General features: G+C 40.3%; 6 non-coding genes across 6 annotated transcripts; 2 read left to right on the top strand and 4 right to left on the bottom strand.

Annotated features, from left to right (window-relative positions):
* Window positions 1-6,212: 6,212 nt before the first annotated feature.
* Window positions 6,213-6,284, bottom strand: trnav-aac (transfer RNA valine (anticodon AAC)). The gene has a single exon. It is a non-coding gene; the product is annotated as a tRNA-Val (tRNA).
* Window positions 6,285-8,676: 2,392 nt separating this feature from the next.
* Window positions 8,677-8,749, bottom strand: trnav-aac (transfer RNA valine (anticodon AAC)). Its single transcript has one exon. It is a non-coding gene; the product is annotated as a tRNA-Val (tRNA).
* A 2,270-nt stretch (window positions 8,750-11,019) lies between these two features.
* trnav-aac (transfer RNA valine (anticodon AAC)) lies at window positions 11,020-11,092 on the bottom strand. The gene has a single exon. It is a non-coding gene; the product is annotated as a tRNA-Val (tRNA).
* A 146-nt stretch (window positions 11,093-11,238) lies between these two features.
* On the top strand, window positions 11,239-11,311 carry trnav-cac (transfer RNA valine (anticodon CAC)). The gene has a single exon. It is a non-coding gene; the product is annotated as a tRNA-Val (tRNA).
* Window positions 11,312-12,363: 1,052 nt separating this feature from the next.
* On the bottom strand, window positions 12,364-12,436 carry trnav-aac (transfer RNA valine (anticodon AAC)). Its single transcript has one exon. It is a non-coding gene; the product is annotated as a tRNA-Val (tRNA).
* A 146-nt stretch (window positions 12,437-12,582) lies between these two features.
* Window positions 12,583-12,655, top strand: trnav-cac (transfer RNA valine (anticodon CAC)). Its single transcript has one exon. It is a non-coding gene; the product is annotated as a tRNA-Val (tRNA).
* The last annotated feature ends 510 nt before the right edge of the window (window positions 12,656-13,165 follow it).

The following is a 13,165-nucleotide window of genomic DNA, read 5'->3' as shown; positions in this document are numbered from 1 at the left end:
TAATCGATTCGTTCTTCGCAGAAGTGTCTCAGATATCGCTTCTTCTTTTTAGGTTTGATACTAACGTGATATTTGTTCTCCACCTCCATTTTATTATGGAGAGGATCAGGAAATCTTTTCTGCCGAATCAATACATATAAAGTTATCAAAGTCTTTACATCGGATCAATTATTGCAACAGTACAAATAGGATTACAACATTACATATTACAATTCTTAATAAACACATAAACAGCCAAGTATAAATGTAAAGCTATATTTGTATTTTCGTTCGTAACAGTATTAGCAGGGTTGATATGCACAAGCATGAAATGGGATTGGGGCTGGGACTGGAGCAGGCGGATTTACCGAGGCTGCAAGGTGACAACTGGCACACATGCAGTCGGACTCCCTGCAGTCGCGTGCTGCCGCGGCTGCTGGGTTTCCTGTAGCTCGAGCTCCTGGAGCTTGGGTGTTAAGAGAAGTACTGGCATTGGTCTGCTTTTGCCAAGTACTTCATGGGCCACTTCTGAAGCAGAAATTATATTTTTATATACAGTGAGCTCCATAACGTTAGGGACAAAGCCGTATTTTCTTTACTTGGTTCTGTACTTCATAATTTTAGATTTGTAATCAAACAATTTACATGTGGTTAAGTGCAGCTATCAGCTCTCAGCTCTTATGAAAGATTATTTTAATACATTTTGATTTCACCCTGTAGAAATAACAGCACTCTCTATACATACATACAACCCCAATTCCAAAAAAGCCGAGACATTGTGGAAAATGCTAATAAAACAAAAGGGAGTGATAATGTTAAATATTGTACATTTTATTTACCCTGTACTATATTTAAAACACTACAACAGCACATTATTTGATGTTTTACCTTGTGAATTTAATTGTTTTTTGAAAATATACACTCATTTCAAATCTGTTGACTGCAACACGCTCCAAAAAAGTTGGGACAGTCGAGTGTTTACCACTGTGTAACATCACCATTTCTTTTAATAACGCTTATTAAATTTGGGCAAATTTAAAAATGACTGCTTTCTGTTTTATTTGCATTTAATTTACCGTCTCAACTTTTTTAGAATTGGGGATGTACATGCATATTTTCAGGGTGCCATAATGTTCAGGACAAATGGTTTCACATGTGTTTCTGATTAGTCAGGTGTGTTCAATTGCTTCTTCAGTACAATTATAAGGTATGCCAATGGAAGGAAGCCATTATGAGGCTGGGATATATGAAAAAACAGTCAGAGACATTGGCCAAACCTTAAGCTTACCAAAGTCAACCGCTTGGAACATCATTAAGAACGAGAGCACTGGTGAGCTCAGTAATCACAAAGGGCCTGGTAGGCCAAGGTGGACCTATACAGTTGATGACCAAAGAATTCTCGCTATAATGAAATAACATTAACTCTAAAACAGAGACCTGGACAGTAAAATTTGGGGACGGTTTATATTTTCATGGGAACTGTACATCATGATGCTGTATAAATGGTAGGTTCTTTATGCCCTTGACCTTATGTTTTGTCATTTTGATACACAACCTTGTGTAGCTCTATCACCCAGTATTATCAAATTCTCAACATGAAAATTATTATTGTTATTATAATGATTTTCCACTGATCTCCCTTTTGTGTGCTGTCAATCCAGGGATAGGGTGGGAGGGGTAGTTAATATGAATTGCATTACACAAATTCTGTATTGTCTGAAGGTGGAGGCAGCAATATTTGTACTGTGTCCTGTTCTATATTGAATAGTTAAAACTGACTGATAATAATAATAATAATAATAATAATAATAATAATAATGGTAAGTATAGAAACATATAGATAGGAAAGCGTTTGTTAAGATGGCTGAATGACAGTACTGACAATGAACAATTAGAGATGGCATTACTTATTGCCTTGACAACAATAGTGTAATAAGTAATAATAATTTTAAAAAATGTATGTCTAGACCGTGACGTGTTACACAAGGCACATGTAAAGGGGGCAATACCAATAATGATGATGATACCAGCAATAATATAGTGAGGGGGAAATGAAACATATCGTAAACTAAACCCAAATATAATTGCAGGGCCACGGTAATAATAGCTGATATATTGAGACACAAACGTACACATACACACATGTCCCATTTACCTGCGATATTCTCACTTAAAAGTGTTATGTACGGACAAGCCAACGAACGGGACGTGAAAACCAATAATGAAGTCAAATAGGAATAATGAAACTACTGATCTGTTAGCTGAAATAATGACAGAATACCTCGATGACATCAATATAAAACAGGAACCTGTTTGTAATAAAATTATTAATACTTACCGAGCGTAGGTACCACAAAATAACCGCAAAACGCCTTATTTAATATTCGAATTTATTTGTTTATACGCTGTCATTAATTCATTCATTCGGGACGGAACAGCGCCGCGAAAAAATACGTGCGGCCGAAAATATATTACATCCGTAGTGTTAAGAACTACCGTTGAGAACGAACGGTAAAAGTTAAGGGAAGTTAAGCGTAACTATCCACGGCTCCCGCGCGAAAGGTCCCCAGTTCGAAACTGGGCGGAAACACGCCTTTTGGGATTGCACAGAACAACTTGAGGCATCTGTGTTGAACTTCATGGCCGATAATCCCCCATATGGCTCAATGTAGTTCTCAGAACAATTGAAGCATGTTGAAAAAGTAACGTCTTCTCTAATGTTTTCCAAATATGCTCAGCAGTCCCACATGCGTCTCCAACTAACAATCTGTTTAATGGTTATTTGCCCGAATACTATATGCCACTCAAACCGTCTCTTTAATAGAAATCGATATTATCCTCAGTTTAAGAAACAACCTTTCAAAAGTATTTCAATGAAAGACTTGTCTCTTCTCAGTTTTCAAGCAAAGTCCTTGCATCTCCATTGTTATTTTCATAGACTAGCTCACCATTTGCTACTTGAATAACCTTTGCGTGCAAATGCAATCGCGACTACGTTACATAAATGAAAAAATAATAGTATTTACTGAAATTTCTTTCTGCAGGAAAACATGCTTGAATCCTTTCACTTTGCACGGCTTATGTACCTTAGCACGAAAAGCAATTAGGCAAAAACTTGAGAAGGCACAGTTTCTGTAGTGCAGCTGTTATCACATCCCCTCGCCTGCATCAGGACCCCAGGTCGGCAATGGGTGTAAACACAGGTTTTGGGATTGCCCAAATTACAATGAGGCATACGAGGAGACCTTATTGCTGTGAAAAAAGTCCTTGTCTCCATGTAGGTCTTGGAGCAGTTTGAGCTCCTTGATAACGGAATGTCCTCCCTCCTTGTCTCCAAATATGCTCAACAGCCCAGCATGAGTCTCATTGAAACACGCTTTCTCATGACAATTGTCCGCAGTACTTGATGCCAAGAGAACAATATTTGTAATTCCTATCGATGTTTTCCATACTTTCAAGAAACATTCCACAAAAGTTCAACGCAAGGCTTGTTATGTCTCGTTTTCAAGCAGGGTCCTTGCATATCCTTTTTGCTCCAATCTTCGGCACGGCTTTCAACCTGAACCTTGTGTTTATCCACTGTACATTTCTGGTTCTCGAACTGCTTGAACATGTAGCGTAAAGCTGTTTTGTCGGTTCGAACCCAGACCTTTTGGGTTAGGCAAACGTGATAACCACTACACTACAGAAATTTCGGACACGCCATTTCGGAGATTTTTTTGCACGGGAAAATATTCAGTCCTATAAGATTGTGCAGTTTTTTCCTTAGCCCGAAAAACCCTTTTAAGTCAAGAGTTTTGACAAGTGACGGAAAACCCCCCCGGAACTTGTTCCGTAGTGTAGCTTATCACGTCCGCCACACGCAAAGGTCCCCAGTTCCGAAACGGGCGAAACACGCCTTTTGGGATTGCACAGAACAACTTGAGGCATCTGTGTTGAACTTCATGGCCGATAATCCCCCATATGGCTCAAGTAGTTCTCAGAACAATTGAAGCATGTTGAAAAGTAACGTCTTCTAATGTTTTCCAAATATGCTCAGCAGCCCCACATGCGTCTAACTAACAATCTGTTTAATGGTTATTTGCCCGAATACTATATGCCACTCAAACCGTCTCTTTAATAGAAATCGATATTATCCTCAGTTTAAGAAAAAACCCTTTTCAAAAGTATTCAATGAAAGACTTGTCTCTTCTCAGTTTCAAGCAAAGTCCTTGCATCTCCATTGTTATTTTCATAGACTAGCTCACCATTTGCTACTTGAATAACCTTTTGCAAATGCAATCGCGATACTTACTAAATGAAAAAATAATAGTATTTATCTGAAATTTCTTTCGCAGGAAAACATGCTTGAACCCTTTTCACTTTGCACGGCTTATGTACCTTAGCACGAAAAGCAATTAGGCAAAAACTTGAGAAGGCACAGTTTCTGTAGTGCAGCTGTTATCACATCCCCTGCCTGCATCAGGACCCCAGGTCGGCAATGGGTGTAAACACAGGTTTTGGGATTGCCAAATTACAATGAGGCATCGAGGAGACCTTATTGCTGAAAAGTCCTTGTCTCCATGTAGGTCTTGGAGCAGTTTGAGCCCTTGATAACGGAATGTCCCCCCTCCTTGTCTCCAAATATGCTCAACAGCCCAGCATGAGTCTCTTACTTGAAACACGCTTTTCTCATGACAATTGTCCGCAGTACTTGATGCCAAGAGAACAATATTTGTAATCCTATCGATGTTTTCCATACTTTCAAGAAACATTCCACAAAAAGTTCAACGCAAGGCTTGTTATGTTCAGCTTTCAAGCAGGGTCCTTGCATACCCTTTTTTGCTCCAATCTTTCGCACGGTTTCAACCTGAACCTTGTGTTTATCCACTCGATTATTTCTTGGTTCTCGAACGCGTTTGAACATGTAGCGTAAAAGCTGTTTCTGCTGGGGTTCGAACCGAGGACCTTTGCGTGTTAGGCAAACGTGATAACCACTCACTACAGAAATTCGAAAACCGCCATTTCGGAGATTTTTTGCACGGGAAAAGTACTTCAGTCCTATAAGATTGTGCAGTTTTCCTTAGCCCGAATAACCTTTAAGTCAAGAGCTTTGACGAAGTGACGGAAAACCTCCCGAGAACTTGTTTCCGTAGTAGCAGATCACGTCGCCACACCCCGAAAGGTCCCAGTTCAAACTGGGCGGAAAACACGCTTTTGGGATTGCACAGAACAACTTGAGGCATCTGTGTTGAACTTCATGGCCGATAATCCCCATATGGCTCAATGTATTTCCCAGAACAATTAAAGCATGTTGAAAAAGTAACTCTTCTCTAATGTTTTCCAAATATGCTCAGCAGTCCCACATGCGTCTCCAACTAACAATCTGTTTAATGGTTATTTGCCCGAATACTATATGCCACTCAAACCGTCTCTTTAATAGAAATCGATATTATCCTCAGTTTAAGAAACAACCTTTCAAAAGTATTCAATGAAAGACTTGTCTCTTCTCAGTTTTCAAGCAAAGTCCTTGCATCTCCATTGTTATTTTCATAGACTAGCTCACCATTTGCTACTTGAATACCTTTGCGTGCAAATGCAATCGCGACTACGTTACATAAATGAAAAATAATAGTATTTATCTGAAATTTCTTTCTGCAGGAAAACATGCTTGAATCCTTTCACTTTGCACGCTTATGTACCTTAGCACGAAAAGCAATTAGGCAAAAACTTGAGAAGGCACAGTTTCTGTAGTGCAGCTGTTATCACATCCCTCGCCTGCATCAGGACCCCAGGTCGGCAATGGGTGTAAACACAGGTTTTGGGATTGCCCAAATTACAATGAGGCATACGAGGAGACCTTATTGCTGTGAAAAAAGTCCTTGTCTCCATGTAGGTCTTGGAGCAGTTTGAGCTCCTGATAACGGAATGTCCTCCCTCCTTGTCTCCAAATATGCTCAACAGCCCAGCATGAGTCTCTACTTGAAACACGCTTTCTCATGACAATTGTCCGCAGTACTTGATGCCAAGAGAACAATATTTGTAATTCCTATCGATGTTTTCCATACTCTTCGAAGAAACATTCCAAAAAAAGTTCAACGCAAGGCTTGTTATGTCTCAGCTTTCAAGCAGGGTCCTTGCATATCCTTTTTGCCCCAATCTTCTGGCGCACGGCTTTCAACCTGAACCTTTGTGTTTATCCACTGTACTATTTCTGGTTCTCGCAACTGCGTTTGAACATGTAGCGTAAAAGCTGTTTCTGCTGGTTTCGAACCGAGGACCTTTTGCGTGTTAGGCAAACGTGATAACCACTACACTACAGAAACTTCGCGGACACGCCATTTCGGAGATTTTTGCCGGGAAAAAGTACTTCAGTCCTATAAGATTGTGCAGTTTTTTTCCTTAGCCGAATAACCTTTAAGTCAAGAGCTTTCGACGAAGTGACGGAAAACCCTCCGAGAACTTGTTTCCGTAGTGTAGCGGTTATCACGTTCGCCTCACCGAAAGGTCCCAGTTCGAAACTGGGCGGAAACACGCCTTTTGGGATTGCACAGAACAACTTGAGGCATCTGTGTTGAACTTCATGGCCGATAATCCCCCATATGGCTCAATGTAGTTCTCAGAACAATTGAAGCATGTTGAAAAAGAACGTCTTCTCTAATGTTTTCCAAATATGCTCAGCAGTCCCACATAAGAAAAAACCCTTTTCAAAAGTATTTCAATGAAAGACTTGTTCTTCTCAGTTTTCAAGCAAAGCCCTTGACCCCATTTTTTTTCATAGACTATCACCTTTTGCTATTTGAATAACCTTTGGTGCAAATGAAATCCACTACGTTACATTGAAAAATAAAATATTTATCTGAAATTTCTTTGCGGAAAAACAGCTTGAATCCTTTCACTTTCCGCTTATGTACCTTAAAAAGCAAAAGAAAGGAAAAACTTGAGGGCAATTTTCTGTGGGCAGCTGTTATCACATCCCCTCCCGCATCGGGCCCCCAGGTGGGAAAAAAGGTGTAAACACAGGGGGATTGCCCAAATTACAATGAGGCAAGAGGAGACCTTTTTGGGGAAAAAGTCCTTGTCTATGTAGGTCTTGGAGCAGTTTGAGCCCCTTGAAACGGAATGTCCCCCCTCCTTGTCCCCAAATATCCCAAAAAGCCCAGCATGAGTCTCTACTTGCACGCTTTTCATGAAAATTTGTCCGCAGTATTGATGCCAAGAGAACAATATTTGTAATTCCTATCATGTTTTCCATACTTTCGAAGAAACATTCCACAAAAAGTTCAACGCAAGGCTTGTTATGTCTCAGCTTCAACAGGTCCTTGCATATCCTTTGCTCAATCTTAGCCACGGCTTTCAACCTGAACCTTGTGTTTATCCACTGATTTATTTCTTGGTTCCAACTGCTTAACATGTAGCGTAAAGCGTTTCTGCTGGTTTCGAACCGAGGCCCTTTTTGGTAGAAACGTGATAACCACTAACTACAGAAACTTCGCGAACGCCTTTACGGAGATTTTTTTGCACGGAAAAAGTACTTCAGTCCTATAAGATTGTGCAGTTTTCTTTCCTTAGCGAATAACCTTTGTCAAGAGCTTTCGACAGGGGGACGGAAAACCCTCCCGAGAACTTGTTCCGTAGTGTAGCGGATCACGTTCGCCTCACCTAAAGGTCCCAGTTCAAAACCCTGCGGAAACACGCCTTTGGGATTGCACAGAACATTTGAGGCATCTGTGTTGAACTTCATGGCGATAATCCCCATATGGCTCAAGTAGTTCTCAGAACAATTAAGCATGTTGAAAAGTAACGTCTTCTCTAATGTTTCCAAATATGCTCAGCAGCCCCACATGCCTCCAACTAACAATCTGTTTAATGGTTATTTGCCGAATACTATATGCCACTCAAACCGTTTTCTTTAATAGAAATCGAATTATCCTCAGTTTAGAAACAACCTTTCAAAAGTATTTCAATGAAAGACTTGTCTTTTCCATTTTTCAAGCAAAGTCCTTGCATCTCCATTGTTATTTTCATAGACTAGCTCACCATTTGCTCTTGAAAACCTTCGTGCAAATGCAATGCGATACTTTAAATAAATGAAAAATAATGTATTTATCTGAAATTTTTTTCTGCAGGAAAACATGCTTGAATCCTTTCACTTTGCAGCTTATGTACCTTAGCACGAAAGCAATTAGGCAAAAACTTGAGAAGGCACAGTTTCTGTAGTGCAGCTGTTATCACATCCCTGCCTGCATCAGGACCCCAGGTCGGCAATGGGTGTAAACACAGGTTTTGGGATTGCCCAAATTACAATGAGGCATCGAGAGCCCTTATTGCTGTGAAAAAGCCCTTTGTCTCCATGTAGGTCTTGGAGCAGTTTGAGCTCCTTGATAACGGAATGTCCTCCTCCTTGTCTCCAAATATGCTCAACAGCCCAGCATGAGTCTCTACTTGAAACACGCTTTCTCATGACAATTGTCCGCAGTACTTGATGCCAAGAGAACAATATTTGTAATTCCTATCGATGTTTTCCATACTCTTCGAAGAAACATTCCACAAAAGTTCAACGCAAGGCTTGTTATGTCTCAGCTTTCAAGCAGGGTCCTTGCATATCCTTTTTGCTCCAATCTTCTGGCGCACGGCTTTCAACCTGAACCTTTGTGTTTATCCACTCGTACTATTTCTTGGTTCTCGCAACTGCGTTTGAACATGTAGCGTAAAAGCTGTTTCTGCTCGGTTTCGAACCGAGGACCTTTTGCGTGTTAGGCAAACGTGATAACCACTACACTACAGAAACTCGCGGACACCGCCATTTCGGAGATTTTTTGCACGGGAAAAAGTACTTCAGTCCTATAAGATTGTGCAGTTTCTTTCCTTAGCCGAATAACAGCAGAGTTCTGCATTGAATTGTAACTCTTTCTATTCAAGTCACAGCCATCAACTCAACGTTTGGTGCGAAACTTAGCACTAAACTTCTTTAAACCTTCTCAGTTTAGAACAATTAGATTTAAAAGAGTTCTCTAGTTTTCAAACAAGCCCTCTCATTATTTGTATCCCATCAGATAACCTTCAATGAATTCATAAGAAAAATTTATGAAATTTCTTTCTGAAAATCTTGATCTCATTTCTAATTCACAAGCATTGAAACAAAGCACATTCTATGATTATATCTGTCTCCAGGCATGTGAACCTTTGGGTTGCCAAAAAAGCAAAGGAACTTAAAAGCCTTCATGCTGACAGGACCCGTCGGAATGTTCCCTTTATTGCCAAACAATGAGCTACGAACAGCTTAACTTGTCCAGTCTTGAGCAGATTATAGATGTTTCCTCTTTCAAAATCCAAAGAGCAGGTTTATTACTAGCAGCGCATACTTGCCAACTTTGCCACGGTCCTAACTTTGATCCACATACGGTTTACTCGTTCAGAGGTTTTCTTTAACATTAACGGAACCTAAAATTTGAAGCATTTATTTTTGCGGAAAGACTTAGTTAAATTTATTTTCCACAAACTTAAGTAAGCTTTCGGACCGAAATTTTCCTATGTGCGTTTCTGCCTCTCGAGTGTTGACCAAACTCCTTGGGTTGCAACAATTGAGGTTGTTGAATGGCGAAACCCCTTGGATGACAAAAATTGAGCATGTTGAATACGTCTAATGCAATTTCAGACAGCGTAATAACTCTTTAATGTTTTCCAATACTACCACTCAACCTCTTTAAATGTATCTATTGCACTAAGTTTTAATGAAAGACTTCCTCTTTAAACCTTCAATTTATTATACCCCATTTGCACTGATCCTTAATAATTAATTGAAAATTTATAAATCTCGCAAACATTGAATTATTGATTTTCTCAAAACATTGAACTTAGCACGTTTGTATGCATGTACATCCCTAAGACCTCGGCATGTTAACCGTGTGCCATTCAATGGGACAGGTTTTAAAGCTGCTTATTGCTGGAAGTTTGCTCCAGAGTCTCTTGCTCCATAACCCCTGTCTCACTGAACCCATGACATTGCCGCTCTATGCAGCATTTTAAGCATATTTAATTCAATTCAAGAACTTAAGTTCAAGAGGTTTGTTTTCTCACTTCGGCGCCCCCAACTTTGGTTACCTGATTTTTCCTATGTTTGAACTGGGAAAAGCTGCGATAACCGACGTTTAAAGAACAACACAAGGGACGATTGAGGGATTCCCGTGATTCTCCTAATACTTTTTAATTTTGCCCGAATACTATATGCCACTCAAACCGTTCTTTAATAGAAATCGATTTATCCTCAGTTTAAGAAACAACCTTTCAAAAGTATTTCAATGAAAGACTTGTCTCTTCTCAGTTTTCAAGCAAAGTCCTTGCATCTCCATTGTTTTTTCATAGACTAGCTCACCATTTGCTACTTGAATAACTTTGCGTGCAAATGCAATCGCGACTACGTTACATAAATGAAAAAATAATAGTATTTATCTGAAATTTCTTTCGCAGGAAAACATGCTTGAATCCTTTCACTTTGCACGGCTTATGTACCTTAGCACGAAAAGCAATTAGGCAAAAACTTGAGGGCACAGTTTCTGTAGTGCAGCTGTTATCATCCCTCGCCTGCATCAGGACCCCATGTCGGCAATGGGTTTTAAACACAGGTTTTGGGATTGCCCAAATTACAATGAGGCATACGAGGAGACCTTATTGCTGTGAAAAAGTCCTTGTCTCCATGTAGGTCTTGGAGCAGTTTGAGCTCCTTGATAACGGAATGTCCTCCTCCTTGTCTCCAAATATGCTCAACAGCCCAGCATGAGTCTCTACTTGAAACACGCTTTCTCATGACAATTGTCCGCAGTACTTGATGCCAAGAGAACAATATTTGTAATTCCTATCGATGTTTTCCATACTCTTCGAAGAAACATTCCACAAAAAGTTCAACGCAAGGCTTGTTATGTCTCAGCTTTCAAGCAGGGTCCTTGCATATCCTTTTGCTCCAATCTTCTGGCGCACGGCTTTCAACCTGAACCTTTGTGTTTATCCACTCGTACTATTTCTTGGTTCTCGCAACTGCGTTTGAACATGTAGCGTAAAAGCTGTTTCTGCTCGGTTTCGAACCGAGGACCTTTTGCGTGTTAGGCAAACGTGATAACCACTACACTACAGAAACTTCGCGGACACCGCCATTTCGGAGATTTTTTTGCACGGGAAAAAGTACTTCAGTCCTATAAGATTGTGCAGTTTTCTTTCCTTAGCCCGAATAACCTTTAAGTCAAGAGCTTTCGACGAAGTGACGGAAAACCCTCCCGAGAACTTGTTTCCGTAGTGTAGCGGTTATCACGTTCGCCTCACACGCGAAAGGTCCCCAGTTCGAAACTGGGCGGAAACACGCCTTTTGGGATTGCACAGAACAACTTGAGGCATCTGTGTTGAACTTCATGGCCGATAATCCCCATATGGCTCAATGTAGTTCTCAGAACAATTGAAGCATGTTGAAAAAGTAACGTCTTCTCTAATGTTTTCCAAATATGCTCAGCAGTCCCACATGCGTCTCCAACTAACAATCTGTTTAATGGTTATTTGCCCGAATACTATATGCCACTCAAACCGTCTCTTTAATAGAAATCGATATTATCCTCAGTTTAAGAAACAACCTTTCAAAAGTATTTCAATGAAAGACTTGTCTCTTCTCAGTTTTCAAGCAAAGTCCTTGCATCTCCATTGTTATTTTCATAGACTAGCTCACCATTTGCTACTTGAATAACCTTTGCGTGCAAATGCAATCGCGACTACGTTACATAAATGAAAAAATAATAGTATTTATCTGAAATTTCTTTCTGCAGGAAAACATGCTTGAATCCTTTCACTTTGCACGGCTTATGTACCTTAGCACGAAAAGCAATTAGGCAAAAACTTGAGAAGGCACAGTTTCTGTAGTGCAGCTGTTATCACATCCCCTCGCCTGCATCAGGACCCCAGGTCGGCAATGGGTGTAAACACAGGTTTTGGGATTGCCCAAATTACAATGAGGCATACGAGGAGACCTTATTGCTGTGAAAAAAGTCCTTGTCTCCATGTAGGTCTTGGAGCAGTTTGAGCTCCTTGATAACGGAATGTCCTCCCTCCTTGTCTCCAAATATGCTCAACAGCCCAGCATGAGTCTCTACTTGAAACACGCTTTCTCATGACAATTGTCCGCAGTACTTGATGCCAAGAGAACAATATTTGTAATTCCTATCGATGTTTTCCATACTCTTCGAAGAAACATTCCACAAAAAGTTCAACGCAAGGCTTGTTATGTCTCAGCTTTCAAGCAGGGTCCTTGCATATCCTTTTTGCTCCAATCTTCTGGCGCACGGCTTTCAACCTGAACCTTTGTGTTTATCCACTCGTACTATTTCTTGGTTCTCGCAACTGCGTTTGAACATGTAGCGTAAAAGCTGTTTCTGCTCGGTTTCGAACCGAGGACCTTTTGCGTGTTAGGCAAACGTGATAACCACTACACTACAGAAACTTCGCGGACACCGCCATTTCGGAGATTTTTTTGCACGGGAAAAAGTACTTCAGTCCTATAAGATTGTGCAGTTTTCTTTCCTTAGCCCGAATAACCTTTAAGTCAAGAGCTTTCGACGAAGTGACGGAAAACCCTCCCGAGAACTTGTTTCCGTAGTGTAGCGGTTATCACGTTCGCCTCACACGCGAAAGGTCCCCAGTTCGAAACTGGGCGGAAACACGCCTTTTGGGATTGCACAGAACAACTTGAGGCATCTGTGTTGAACTTCATGGCCGATAATCCCCATATGGCTCAATGTAGTTCTCAGAACAATTGAGCATGTTGAAAAAGTAACGTCTTCTCTAATGTTTTCCAAATATGCTCAGCAGTCCCACATGCGTCTCCAACTAACAATCTGTTTAATGGTTATTTGCCCGAATACTATATGCCACTCAAACCGTCTCTTTAATAGAAATCGATATTATCCTCAGTTTAAGAAACAACCTTTCAAAAGTATTTCAATGAAAGACTTGTCTCTTCTCAGTTTTCAAGCAAAGTCCTTGCATCTCCATTGTTATTTCATAGACTAGCTCACCATTTGCTACTTGAATAACCTTTGCGTGCAAATGCAATCGCGATACGTTACATAAATGAAAAAATAATAGTATTTATCTGAAATTTCTTTCTGCAGGAAAACATGCTTGAATCCTTTCACTTTGCACGGCTTATGTACCTTAGCACGAAAAGCAA

This window comes from Anguilla rostrata, chromosome 14 (genome assembly GCF_018555375.3).
Source record: "Anguilla rostrata isolate EN2019 chromosome 14, ASM1855537v3, whole genome shotgun sequence".
NCBI lineage: Eukaryota > Metazoa > Chordata > Actinopteri > Anguilliformes > Anguillidae > Anguilla > Anguilla rostrata.
This window is presented reverse-complemented; position numbering and strand designations above follow the sequence as displayed.